This window comes from Talpa occidentalis, unplaced genomic scaffold (genome assembly GCF_014898055.3).
Source record: "Talpa occidentalis isolate TD23 unplaced genomic scaffold, MPIMG_talOcc4v2.1 talOcc4.7, whole genome shotgun sequence".
NCBI classification, from domain to species: Eukaryota; Metazoa; Chordata; class Mammalia; order Eulipotyphla; family Talpidae; genus Talpa; species Talpa occidentalis.
The window spans coordinates 42,176,150-42,188,292 of record NW_023605083.1 but is presented as its reverse complement, the minus strand read 5'-3'; the positions used below and the strand labels follow the sequence as shown (position 1 = coordinate 42,188,292).

The following is a 12,143-nucleotide window of genomic DNA, read 5'->3' as shown; positions in this document are numbered from 1 at the left end:
AAAAAGGAGACATTACTAATGCTTAATTCTGACTGTGTCAAGAATCTCTGTTTGCCTTCCCTTATTGCTGATAACAGCATTGCCGTGCCCTCACTGCAAAATTAAGGGTAGGCATTATATAGTGCTAAATTCACCATACTATTTGGAAATTGTGTGTTCATTTATTTATGTGCTTTGTGATTTGTTTTTTTATCTGACAAATCACTTAACTTTGACTTTGCTCATAATTCTTTTAAAAATGCTAAGCCTCTGAACAAAACCAAAAATCAAAAAATAAATAAATAAAAATAAAAACTTGTTTTGCAACATTCAAAGCCATCCAAGTCTAGCTTCAATTAAATTTACGTGAGGTATACAGAATCATGAACAGGGTCTTCATTTGGTTTCTTTTAAATAAAATTATATATCATTTACTGTATTATTCAAAAGATCATACATTATGAGTTAAACAGTAAGTTGTTCTTGTTTGCTTAATTATTGTACCTCTCCTCTTTAAGTATAGAGAATAATACTTAAGCAGTGGTCTGGCAGGTCTTTGTCTTGGTCTTCCCTACAGCTGTTCTGGGTTCTCTGCTCCATTCCCATACTGTCTGTTCTGTACCTGATTATACAGTGGCCACTCCAGGATACTTACTTAGTCTTACTTCTTGCTTGAAAACTTTGTGAAGGAACAGTCTTTCCATTTAACCCTGTCTTTGTTAATGCTGAATATGTCTATGTAATGATGAAGAAACCTGTATCGTTAGTAGTGACTGATCTTGTTTTTATTTTTGTTTGTTTTGCTATAAAGGGGTTCATAATGAATTCTGAGGAGGCAACAGAACCCTTCATGCTTGAAAGCCAAAATAAAAACTGATCTTCCATTATAGCTGTGTCATGACATCTGCATAGCACTATTTATGTTCAGGTAATAGGAGTTTGGTGTGGGCAACAAATGTCTGAAAGTGTAAGGATACATTCAATTCAATTCAGACAGTGTATGTGGAGTATTTAATATAAGCAAAACCAGTGCACTCTGGTTTCTCAACAACAAAATAATTCGTAAACTGGTCCACTGAGACCTCATATCCATGATGACTCATGTTATAGAAAAATTCTGAAAGAAGTGCTGATGTGACTTAAGAGCACACAAGGGTCCTCCCACACATGTTCTAAGGGAAGAGAAAAAGTCACATTGCTGTTCTGACAATAATTTTACCTCTTCAAGTGTTACACTTTTCACAGTCAAGGGAGGAGAACAAACAAGATCTAATCAACCTCTTTATCTCCACTGCATTATCTTTATCACTGAGTATCATGACACTTGACTGCTCTCTACCAAAACTAGGTATTGTCAGCTAGTGTTAAAAAGAAATGAATTCTGAGTGGCCAGTTAAGGGCCTTATAGAACTGTGTCTCCTCTGAGGACAGAGTAAAGAATCAGTTCCCTTTGTTATACCTCAGTGTCACTCAACCTTGTAAATAAATTCATCACTGATAGTATGAAAAAGATATGAATGGAGATGGGAAATTGGACTGTAGCAAGGAGTACCTGCATCTCTTGGGATAGTGGCGTATGCTATGAGCTGCGATCTTGACTGTTCCTGCTTTCCTCTATCACCCCAAAGAGTTAATTTAGGCCGACTCTAAATATTCCTAAAATAATAGGAATTAAAAAGAAATTATCTAATTCTGTGACAGATCAGTTTCTAAGTTCACTGAGACACGGAATTATTGCCCTTTAATGTCCTTTCCACTACAAACATTCATAATGGTCTTTTCTGGTCCTACAGGATCCAGTGTTTCCTCAAGTTCGTCATTTTTAGTTTATGCACATGGATTCAGAGAAACTACTTTAAAGGAAAAAAATTTTGCCCCTAGCCTGGAACTTCTTACATCATAGTTCCTAGAATCAAGAATGGCAGATCCCTGGTCCAAGAGTCTTTATGGAATATCTTTCTGGACTATCCTGTCCATCATCCTTTCAGTCTCTTACCAAGCATCACAATCTTTGTTGTTCTATTCAGCCCTGCTCTCCAATTCTATCACTGTCCAATAGAACTTTCTGGGGTTTTGAAAATGTTTTATGTTCACATTCTCCAAATACAGTACCCCATTTGCTGTAATTGTCTATGGAGGACAACATGAGTAGTGTAACTGAGGCCCTGCCTTTTTTTATATTGTTTACTCTTCATTATTTCAAATTTAAATGGTCATATGTTTCTAATAGCTACTGAATTGGACAGCAACAGAGCTTGCAAGCACCAAAATTAGACCATATTCTGCATGGATAGGAAGGGTGGGCCTATGTTCTTATTTTGTGATCTCTTAATCTCCTTGATCTTAAACAGTCCTGGGTGTCGGTAAACCTCACAGAGACCTCTAGATCACAGATAATGGTCAGCTTGAAGGAGATATGAAAATGTCATTTGAATTATGTTTCTGAGCCTACAATTTTACTCTCCCACTTCCAACCCAATATCCTCTTGCTAATCTCTTTTCTTCCATATTCAGTCTAACAGAATCTAATAGAACACTGTTTTAAAAATTAAGTCATGAACATTTGATAGTTATGTGCACAAATTAATCAAGTATTTTTATATGACATAAAAACAAATTAAAATTTACTATGTTTAAGCCTGTCAGCATCAACAACTCAGGAAAAAGAAACGTTCCTATTTTCCTCCTCCCTTCTTTAATCTTTTGTCTCCATTGTCTTCCAACTGCAAGAACATTCTCTTGACACACGAGGACTCAGTCCACGATACGCATCTTTGTCTTTGGGCTCCAGTCATCCCTACTTTCTGAAGCACTTGGAAAGTAAAAATTTATAACCCTATAAAGCCCTAGCTATGTAGTTTCTTGATGTCAACAGACTTATTTTCATTCTTCTTTCATACATCTAGGTATGACCATGTCCTACCTCCTGTATGTTTGGGATCCAATACACCTGTAGAGTCTCAAATTCAGAAGCCCTCTTCCCTCTTCCACTCCTCTCACTGCTTTATGGCATTCTAACTTGGATTGTAATCACTTGTGTGTCGGGGCCCAGACCTGGGGCCCAGACCTGAACATCCCGGTTCTTACCTGAAGCAGGTACTGAATGTTAGCTCGAGTGAAGGTTTCAAGTTTCCTATTGTGACGACTGAACCTTTCCCCCTGCTTGCTACTGTGGCTTGTTTGCATTGGTGGTCTCTCCTTGCTAGAGATAACGAGAGACCTCCTCCTCTGAACCCTATATAACATTGTACACATTCCTGAATAAATGAGACTGGCGATGATCCTGGCTTTGTCTCCACTCCTTGCGTACCCCTGTTCCATACCAAGCCCCTGCTTCCTCCCCCGGGTACCCCGTTGATTTGCCCGGCTGGCCCGGACACTTGTGTCTATTAATTATTTTCTTTATTATAAATTTCTAGAGAAAATATATCATTTGTTTTCTGTTTGACTATAATCCCTCATGTATAGCAAGTGGCATTTTAATGTATGGGTAGTAAATCACCATGCTGGGTAATTAGATAAAGATATATCTTTCTGTAATCCTTGAAGCTTATTTGTGTGACCTGTCCATAACAAAACATACTGCACTTAGTTTTCATAAAATGAATCTATGCATGTGATCCCAAATCTTCACTTTACCAGGGTGTATTTTCTTAGAAAGTTATTTAATGGCTTAGAATGTCATTTCTCATTTAGATAAAAGAGAGAATTTTGCCAAAATTTCTATGAAGTGATACTAATGTAAAGGCCCTAGTGCACTGGTATAGCTGATAATGTACTTATCCCTCTTTGGTATATGAAATCAAATATGTGAATAATAGTGAATCATCTTAATGCACGAGAGGTAAATCTTCTAACATATTGAGAAAGAGCAAACTTTTTTTGTTAATTCTAGTTTTTGTGAGAATATAGGAAACAGACATATATTTATAAGTGCTGACGTGTGTGTAAATCAGTGTAAACTCTTGGCCACGGCTTTTGGCAATGAGAAAAAGGAAGGGAGAAAAGGGAGCAAGCAAGAAGAGAAAGAGGGAGACAGAAAGAAGGAAACAGAGGTAATGAAGGAAAAGAGAAGCCAAAAAATAGTGGGGAGATGAAAAGGGGGAAAAAGAGAAGTGTTGGAATATGTGAAGTGAGTAGAAAAGAAGTGAAAAACAGACTCAATGCCTTAGACACGAGTGGAGCATCTCACCACAGGACTCAGGCACAAATCATTGACGGTGACAGTCAAGTACTGACTCTGGCCTGGACACTGTGCTGTTTTTCCCAGCCACCCCATCTTTCATCATGAGAACAGTGCAAACTTTCACCCTCCAAAACATGTATTCCCAGAACATGTCCCATGAAAGATGGTTGCACTGGACAATCTAGATTATCAAATTTTCAGGTATTTCCATGCCCATGTGGGTCCCAGAAATGTCTGGGCCCCAACTGTGAGCTCATAGATTGCCATTCCTTTAAAATCATGCTCTTTACAAGTTCATAAGGATGTTTAATGTACTCTTCACCCTATTACTGAATGCTATTACTTTACAATCCCTTAGAGTTTTCTATGGAAGGAAATAGACAACGGGAACGTGGGTTGGTGAGATAGGCAAGGGGTGGAGGAGAGTGAGAGAATTTGAATACAAACTGACTCTCCCTCCTCCATTTATATGTTTATAAATAAACATCAGAGACCTACATCTTGTGTGGCTATTTCTATTTACTGTTCCACCAAGGAAACGAATTTATAGCACTAATATAAGAAACAACTTTCATTGTTTCCCTGAAATAAATGTGCAGCTGTACATCATATACATTGTGCCTAGTAAGCCACTTCCTGGTTTTCTCATACCAATAGAAATATTGTGTCTTTAGGAGCCTCCCTGGTGGCTCAAGGGGTTAAGACATAGCACTATGAAGCCATCTGCAGCCACTGCAGTGTGAGTTCGATGCCCAGCCAGGGTGACCCACACGGCACAGCAGACCTCTCCTGTCTCACCTGCTGCTCCCCTCAGCAGTGTATTTCAGTACATCTGCCTGTTCTGCTAGCCACTCTGTCTCTGGCGAATCTTCTCACTCCATCCCACCCTGCATCTCTGGCCTGCACCCTGCCCTTGCATGCATAAATAAATAAATCTTAAAAAAATATATTGTATGTGTCTGTATTTTTTTAAGATTTATTTATGCATACAAGAACTGTGGTACAAGCCAGAGGATTCACCAGAGACAGAGAGGGGAACAGAACAGGCAGACTGACTGAAATACACTGCTGAGGGGAGCAGCGGGCAAGACAGGAGAGGTCTGCTTCACCAGGGTAGCTCCCCAGCTGACCAGGGATCGAACTCGTGCTGCAGAGGCTGCAGATAACTTCATAGTGCTGTGCTTAACCCCTTGTGTCACCAGGGAGGCCTTGTATGTCTTTAAAAGCTGGATTAATTGTATCATCAAATTGTTACAATTTCACCATGAACTACATAACAAACTCAAATGTTTACACATGAATTAGAAGGGGCACGTAAACTTATAAAGCATGTTGACTTAGCAGAGGAATTTATATAAAAACTCAAATTACTTTTTGTTGCATGCTCATCACTGTTATCAAATTGTCTAGTGCTTAGAATTGTGCTACACAACATGACTAAAATGATTTCACATTCTCGGTAAATAAAAAGTATGTTTTTAGGAATTAAGTCATTGAGAATATGTGAGAATGAAGAAGAGAAAAATGAAAGAAAAATGAGGCGCAATTCTAAGAACATGGATGGTTAATAATTCAAAAATAAATATAATATTTTTAAGTATGCAATTACAAGAATAACTCAAAGAATTCCACCTCCAATCCACGTAACAACATTGATCAATCCTAACAACTTTATGGTATGTTCTAGAGGGCAGTCAGGTAAGAAGGCCTAAATCAGTATTTTGGAAAACACAAGGTCTTCTTTGAGTCACAAATTCAATGCAGTAAATTAGGAGCACTTTTAGTTGAACATAAAAAATGAAACAGAAGGGAATAGAAACAACAAAAAATATGTCAATATATTTTCCAAAGCAAAGGTGCTAATTCAAGTAATTTTAAAGATAGATATAAGATGTGTTTTCTACTCTGTTACTATGGCCACCTGCCAAATGTTTGGCTAGTCCCTACCTTATGCAATACAGTGATAAACAATTTGCATGACAGCGATCATGAGGGGATGTTCTGCTTTGGAAGTGTTGCAGAGGGTGACCTTTTGCTAGCACAAATGACAAAGCACTTCACAAATAAAACCCTGCAGTTGGAACAATCAACATGAAGTGATGATGTGGAAAAGACAAGGGGAGGCAAGAGCAGTGGGGAGTGGTTGGCAGTGATAAAGAGCCACTCCAATCTATCAAAGAAAAAAATGCAGCTATTAGATTAGCTACTGTCCACAATTAGTGGTTTCTTCTCCACTTCGACATCCCCTACACTCCTTTTTTCAAATGTGTAAGTTCTTGGACAATACAGATCTTGACATTTCCTATAATATAGCATGGCTCAAAAATCATTACAATCAACAATCATTACAATCAGCTGGGTGAAATGGCTGGAAGATGCTTAAAATGCCTTTAGTGCCAGCTTCTTACTCGCTGAAGCAAACCTTGGACCATCTTTTGCCTCTGATTAGGCCATCACTTAATGCATTGTAGCAGGGACTCTGATTTACTAGGAAAAGGAGAAAAAGCAAAAAAAATAAAAATGAAAATGTCAAATGTTTTAATATGAACGGTAAGATTTCCATCCTTCTTACTATATTCTGTAACTTTATTCCACCAGTGTTTTTCTGCTGATTATTGCTGACAAGACACTTGTTGGATTGTACATTAAGGTAAGTTAGGTGTTTGGTTTCTTGATCATTACATATGGAAAGGATTTCCACATGAATTAATTTTTTATTACGGACATGAGCTATAGATTGTATAATAGAGGGAGTTCTAGATTGTGAGTCAGTCCCTTCAGATATAACCCAATTATTTAAGAGATGTAGAAAATGGGCACATTCTTGCACCTCTCTGGGTTTAGTGCCTCATTATAAAATAAAGAAGTAACTTAGAATAAACGTGACCAGAGATTCTTTTTATTCTAAACTACAATGATTTCTCCCTAAAGCCACTAGAAAAATAAAAAATCATCACTAAATAATTTGTGTGTTTTTCCAAATTTCCCAGTCTTTTTTGTACTTAGGTTAGGGTCACATGACTAGTTCTAGCCAATGAGTAGTGAGCAGAAAGAGGTATGTCACTTCTAGGGTTAGATATGAATTAGGTTTGACTTAAAATTGCCACATTTAGCAAATTAAAATACATGTCAACCAGTTAGACCTGAATTTAAGATAAACAATATTGCACCCTGCAATACTAAAGCAAACTGATATTTAAACAATTCATTGTTACTCTGAAGTTCAAAATGTAATCATCCTATTTTTTCTGGTAACTATAGTTTGAACTTTCAAAATCTCTCATTCCTCAATGAAGCTATACTAGAAGACACTTGTTGACCTGAAAGCATTGTTAGTTGTAGCAAGAAGAGATTCCTGAAAAGCTGTGTGGGTGATAACTGCCTTGGGGAGTCTCACGAGCAGCTTCAGAATTCACACATACACACAAAAGTAAGTTTTTGTTGAGGTAAACCCTTGTAATTTCAAGACATATTTTTCCCAGCTTTGGTGAAATATAATTGATATATAACATTGTGTGAGCTTAAGATGCACTTATGTATTGCAAAATTATTAACACCATAGCATTAGCTAAGACCTCCATCATGCCACATAATTATCATTTCTTTTTTGGATAAGAACATTTAATATCCATTCTCCCAACAACTTTCAAGTATATAGTACAGTATTATTAACTGCAATCACCATATTGTACATTAGATTTCCAGAATCAATTTTCCTATAACTAAAAATTTATACCCTTTCACCAACATCTCTCCACTTCCCCCAGTCCCAGCCCATGGTAACGATCATACTGTTCTCTATGGGTTCAGTTTTTTAGAATCCATATATATTATATGACAAGTGATATCATACAGTATTTCATTGGTCATAATGCCCTTAAGACCACTTCATGTCTCGAATGGCAGAATTTCCTTCTTTCTCATAACTAAAGATTGTTTCATTGAATTTGTATGACATTTAGATTTTTTCCATAGCTTGGCTATTGTGAATAATGCTGAAATGAACATGAAAGTGCAGACATCTCTTCAAGACAGCAATTTCATTTTCCTTGGGTATATACTTGGGTTTATTCCCACTATTCAGTGAAGTTAGAAATTCAAGAGTAATATTGTATAAAAAGAGCTAACATCATATATTCAGAATTGTTTAAATGCTGAGTCAAGAAAGTAGTTAAGGGCCTCCCAGTGGTGCAGGCGGTTGAGCACCGCGCTGTGAAGCTGTCTGCAGCCCCTGCAGTGCCGATTCAATCCAGGCCGGCCAGTAAGGGTCCCACATGGCGCAGCAGACCTCTCCTGTCTTGCCCTCTGCTCCCCTCAGCAGAGTATTTCGGTCCATCTGCCTGTTCTGTTCCCCGCTCTATCTCTGGTGAATCCTCTCACCCTCCCGCGCATCTGGCCTGTGCCCCAGTTCTTGTATGAATAAATAAATAAATCTTTGGGGAAAAAAAAAGAAAGTAGTTAATTTCTGGAAAATATATAGTAAACAATAAACAATAACAATGTCATATGCAGCTATAGCGAGCATCTGTTTTTTTTAGATTTATTTATACAAGAACTGGGGTATAGGCCAGATGTGTGGGAGGGTAAGAGAATTCACCAGAGACAGAGTGGGGAACAGAACAGGCAGACGGAAGGAATATACTGCTGAGGGGAGCAGTGGCCGAGACAGGAGAAGTCTGCCGTGTCATGTGGGTTTCTCCCCGGCTAGCCAGAAATCGAACCAACACTGCAGATAGCCTCTGCAGTGCTGCGCTCAACCCGCTGCACCACAAGGGAGACCCATATATAGCGAGCATCTTAAAGGTGAGTAAATACTGGGAACACTAAACGTCCTCATTACCTATTTATCTATCAAAGTTTGGATTTTGTGCATGCTTTCATTCAACTTGTTTCTGAGAAGACCGATTTTTAAAGTTAAATAATCAATTCAAAAGGCCAATATCAGCTTCTCATTTTTTAAGAGAGATTTTTTTCCCTCTTAGAAAAAGGAAAAGTAAGGCTATATACAATTCATGAAGACCAGGAATTTTAAAAGAAATGTCTTACTGTAGGCACTGTTGAAACAGATTGGCTATAGCACCCATGTCTAATAATACCAAGGAGAGTAAACTATGACAGGTGTCCAACTTGGCAGTACTTTCCCCAGTAAGACCATTTAGTTTTTGGCAACCAAAAAATAAAGCTTCATCAAAAATACATAAGAAATGGTTCATAGCACCTAGTCTACAGACCTTAGCTTCCTTGCTCACAGAGAGACAAGAAAGCCAAAATTCTTACCTATGGAGAGAGAATTACAAGATGTTTTCAAAAACACTCTTATTAGTTACTTACTCCTGTGATTGGAAAACATTATTATTTCTTCAAAAGTAATGGATAACAATATTAAGGCAGGTAGGCAGGTATTCTCCTGTTTCTGTAGAGATCAAGTCTTTGATCTTTAGGTTAGGTTATGTGAAAAGTGTTAATTCTTAAGTACCCAACTATTATAGTGATTAATTGATTTAGTAGTTAGGTAAATTATTACCTAACTAGATTTGTTCTATTTTGTTGAAAAATTATCAACTTTGAAAGGGACATTCTGTTGTCTCAGAGTTAGAGCACAAAGCACTGACTTTGGAGTCATGTCAGCCTGCCCACCAGCCAGTTAGCTGTTTGGCCCTAAGAATGGACCAGACTTATCTAAGCTTCAGGTTACCTATCTGTAAAGCAAAATACAAGAGAATTCAACTACAAAGATATGTGTAAATATTAAATAATATAGCAAGTGCTTTGGAAAGCAAATGGCAAGAGCAAAGGCATTGTTATTGCATTGATCGTATTCATACATGGTCAAAGGTCAATTTGATACTGTAGTTAAAAACTGGATATTTCAGTTTTTCCCACTTTGTGATACCTTTATTAATGTTCATTAAATTTCCACATTTTACTCTTTTTTGTTCTATTTCATTCTCTGTTATTCTTAACACCTTATAGTTGCTAGCATTGTTTCCCTGCAAAGTGGAAGATGTCAGCAGCCTAGGTTTTTGTCGTATTTCATTTTCAAAGATATATTCTCAAACCCTTAAATGTGGCACTGCATCTCCTTTTCATATTGTCAGCTTTTTAAAAAGCTGGATTCATTTGGTTGTGCATGGGCATGTGATTATAAGGAGACTCTCAAAATCCATTTGAGAGAACAAATAAAATCTTCCAGCCTCTGCTGATACATAATCAATATGGACCTGGTTGCTTGAGATCTTGCTTGTCTTATAGTTACCTCTGTAGCATAAATGGAGATTAGAACACTCAAGGATTCTGGGAGTATATATAAGTTTTGCTACAGGATTTTGGTTTCTGACTTAAACTGCCCCGCCCCGAATGCTTTTATGGTTTTCCATCTACAAGAGATAAATTATCAATCTAAATTCCCTCAAGACACTCAGTGTTATTCTGATTTATTCTTAACTTAGTCGGTTCAAATCCTTATATCATCCCTGTTTCAGAATAGAGATTCTAAGAGGATAGAAAAACATATTTCCCTGATTTGATGGTTATTGAAGGGTATTGCAAATTTCTCATATTTTGTCTTTTTCATTTAACAAGAATAGGTGACTCAGATACTAACTGTGTTATTTTCCTAGGCCTGCCATGACAAAATACCATACACTAAGTGGCATAAGCAGCAAGAATTGATTATCTTGGAGTTCTGGAGGCGAAAGTTCAGAACAGTGTGTTCACAGGGCCATGTTCCTTTTGATAACACAAAGGGAGGATCTGTTTCAGGCCTTTTTTCTAACTTCTGATAGTTGCTTGTCTTGTGGCAGCATGAATCAATCTGTCCCTGGTTTTCTCCCTATCAAGTGTCTGCTTCTGTGTCCAAATTTCCCCTTTTCATAAGGACACCAGTCCTATTGCACTTGGGGCCCATCATAGTCTTGTAGAGCCTCATCTTCACCTAGCTAATTACACCAGTAAAAATCAAATTTTGAAATAAGTTTAAATTCTGAAGTACTGAGTATTAGAAAGTCAACATATGAATTTAGGGGGAGATAATTTTCAATGCATAGCACGATTAAAACTATAACTTTATTTATGAATCAGTTCCTTTAGTTCAAGATCTAGTCTATAGTCTGAGGTTATTTCTCAAATTGCTCCTGATAGATGAATTTCTAGCACAGAACTCCCAGGAACCTCACTCAGGGTGCTGAATGACAGATACACCTGAGGAACACAGGGATGGTGTTTGTGGATATGAGCTGACTGTATAAGTAGAAGCACATGTATTTTCAGTGTTGTAGCTGGGATTTACAGATATTGCCCTATCAACTCCAAAACACACCAATCAGGGTGTGTAAAGTTCTCATATACAACACATATTCCCATAACAAAAATACATTTAAGTCTGTAGAAAAAATCCAGATAGACTACCTCATGAATGAAAACCTAAACTAAGGTGTAAAACTGTGACTGTGTTAACTACAATTACAACAAATTAATCATCGATTGTTAAATTGTCTGATCTGCATTTCATAAAAGACCTTTTAAATTAATGTAATATATTAACAAGAGAATGAGGAAAAATCATGATAATTTTCAAAAATGCAGAAGAAGCATTCGATAAGATTCAACATCCATTATGATATTATGTATCAACATTGTGATAAAGACCATTAACAAGTTGGACAAAAAGGAACCTACCTCAACGTGGTGAAGGATATATATTACAAATCACAAGCCTACAGTCCATATACTTAATGATGGAAAACTGAAAGCTTTCCCTTTAAGATCAAGAATAAGACAAGGATGCACACTGTCACCACTTCTGTTTAATTTAGTATTAAAGATTTTAGCTGGGACAATCCAGCAACAACAGGAAATAAAAGGAATCGAGATTGAAAAAGATTGAAAAAGAAGTGAAGCTATGATTATCTGCAGACTATATGATGCTATATATACAAAAACCAAAGACTACACTAAAAACTATGAGCAACAATAGTTG

The 12,143-nt window shown here is 37.2% G+C and overlaps 1 long non-coding RNA gene across 16 annotated transcripts in view; it reads left to right on the top strand.

Annotated features, from left to right (window-relative positions):
• LOC119232498 (uncharacterized) overlaps positions 1–12,143 on the top strand; it is a 134,889-nt gene that overhangs the window by 100,286 nt on the left and 22,460 nt on the right. For 15 of the 16 annotated variants that reach the window (XR_008549605.1, XR_008549616.1, XR_008549611.1 and 12 more), the window contains 2 exons: positions 6,764–6,815; positions 7,427–7,595. This is a non-coding gene — a long non-coding RNA (uncharacterized LOC119232498). The remainder of the gene's footprint in view (positions 1–6,763; positions 6,816–7,426; positions 7,596–12,143) is intronic. The other variant, XR_008549615.1, reaches the window with a different exon arrangement.